Source organism: Corylus avellana, chromosome ca1 (assembly GCF_901000735.1).
Source record: "Corylus avellana chromosome ca1, CavTom2PMs-1.0".
In the NCBI taxonomy this organism is placed as follows: Eukaryota; Viridiplantae; Streptophyta; class Magnoliopsida; order Fagales; family Betulaceae; genus Corylus; species Corylus avellana.
This window is the reverse complement of record NC_081541.1, coordinates 33,188,969-33,191,792: the sequence shown is the minus strand read 5'-3', so window position 1 is coordinate 33,191,792 and position 2,824 is coordinate 33,188,969.

Sequence of the window (2,824 nt, the reverse complement as noted above, 5' to 3'; positions counted from 1 at the left end):
AGATTGAAGTATATATATTTTTTTTTTACCAAAATATGGATAAAGTTTATTTCTTTTAACGGTAACATCCAAAAGCACGCAATATAACGGAGAGTCTAGATCGGGTACCTGCTTTTTAAAAGCGTGTAAGTGAACCACACTGGAAGCAAACCGGCGATCTCAGATTCCTTAACGTTGCATTCGAAGTCAAAATTGCCGAGTTTGACTGCGAACCTCAGAGCGAAGGCGGCGCTTTTGAGGCAGCTTTTTCGTCTACACTAAATGACGAAGAAACCCTTTGCCGAGCTTTTTTTTCCTTTCTTTAATTTTTTGGACGCAAATGCCCCTCCTTATAAAGCTCTAGTGCATGCATTGATTAGGCAAGGGCAAAATCGTGCTTTACGAATAAAATACGCCTTACGGGTATATTAAGATCCAACGGCTAGCGATATACAGACGTCATCCAACATTCCAACTGGCTAAGAGAGTATATTTCGTAGTAGTTGGGCTAAAATATCTGCTTAAATGATCAAATTGCCCTTACAGGTTTTTTTTTTTTTTAATAGTGGCCGCCGGCCGGGGTTTAATTTTAAGCTTTATAGTTGGGTGTTATTTACTCACTCTACCAAGTTTTTGGCTGGCTTCTAGAAGGTCTCCGTGGACATGGATAGACCAATAAATTTCTAACACGTGTACAGAACCTGCAACAACGTTCAGGCCACTTTTGCCAACTGAAAGAACCAATGTATCGGCACAGACGTTGACCACACCCTGGAGTGGTCCTATAGTTTTTTTTTAGCTTATATTATTCTTTTATCTTCCCCGACCCTCAATGCTGTCTCATAATTAATTGATTATGAGCAGTGATTTATATAATATATATAATATTAGCATACATGAACAATCATAGACACTAGTGTTATAATATATATATATATATACTGTTTAAATAATATTTTATAATTAAACAATACTAACGAGTATGACTGTTCATACACACTATTGTTATATAAATCACTGCTATATATATATATGTGTGTGTGTGTCTTTTCCATGCTTATAAATTGTAATCTAGCTGCACTAGTTATAGAATCTTCTTATTTTAAGTGAAATGAAAATAATGTATTTCATAGTTAGATTTTGTTTTATTATATATACTTAATGATATTACGTTATTTAAAAATTTAAAATAATAAAACAACATATATAATATTAAATTTATAAAATTTAATATATGCTATAAAACTTGAAATGAAGAGAATCCTGATAAGCTGAATCATGATAGTTTTCTTCCTTGTGAAGTAAATTAATGTGGTTTTTAAGCAAATATGCATGAATTGCCCAAAAGAAATTCCTTTTTCAAACAAGTAGGTTGAGGGTTGATAATGATCGTCAATGACAGTGCAATTTCACCTATTATGTATTGGCGGGGTCATAGACTTTCTTCTGGCCAACCTAAATCTATCAATAACTTTGAATGTTAAAAATATATATATATATATATAATGATAAACATCATTTTTATATGTCTAATTTAGCATATACAAACTAAAATAAAAGAAATGGCAACACTCATGCGTATGCAACAATGCCAAATATAAAATAGTAATGCAGGAATATAAAAACCGATTATTTAAGAAAATTGTACACAAAAGTTCTCAATTCAGGAATAATATATTCATTTTCTAATTTTTTGTTGAAATTTGCATATAATAAATGATCAGAAAGTAAAAAAAAAAAAAACTGATTTATCAAGTAACTCAAAAGGCCTTTGTGTACTTTATATGGCTGACAGTTTTTTACGCGTTTCATGAATTCGATACGATTTTAACATAAAATTAAAGATTTGGAATTGAAGAGTTTAATCCATTTAATTAAATTGATCGAATTAGTGTTGTCCTATAGAGTTTTATATATGTGCTTTGACATGATTCGAAATAATTGGCAAAAAACTTTTTATATGACTTGCAAACAGGATAAGAACTCAATACAAAATTAGAAGATTAGTGCTAAAAGGTTTGATTTGTTTAATTAAATAAGTCGAGTTAAGATTGACCTATATAGTCTTATACATGTGTCTCGATACGACCCGAATCCAACATGAGCACGTGAATTGCCACTCCTATCCAGGGTTAGTAATTTTTGACACAACCCGTAAACTCAATACAAAATTATTGGGTTATAATTTGGCATAAACGGATTGACCTGCATGGCTCGTTTAATAAAAATGTCATATATGGGTTGACCAAATCGACACGTTTATAAAATTATGTATATTTTTATATAATAAATATATGTTGAAACGAGTAAAACATGTCGCATTCAAGCCTAAGTGGGTCAAACGGCTTGTTTGTAACCCGTTTATTAAATGTGTGAAGCGGGTCTGTTCGAGTTTAACGATTTGACCCGTTTAACTTTGGATTCAGGTTTACCTCTATCGAGTTAGATAATCCAATCGGTTGACCCAAACTCAACCTGCCAACACATTTTGCCAAAAAAAAAAAAAAGACCAGTCATTTTTTTTGGTTAGAAAAAACATTATTGATAAAATGAAAATGCCTTATTTATGAAATTGTCAAATTGACCTACTACTTGTCTTTGGTCGGAAAAACTGAAAAAGAATTAAAAAAAAAAAAAAAAAAATCGGTTAGTTGTATACTCTCTTGTCATGATTGAAAAATTCTGGTAAAGGGCGTTTATGTGAAACAGACCACAAAAAGCAGATGAAAATTGAAAATGGCATTACCCTGCAATTTCCACAGAAAGCCGAGGTATTTTTAGTAACAACCCGTTTCGTACAAAGTATATTCCTATTCAAACACCCGCAAAAGCACTTGAATTTTGT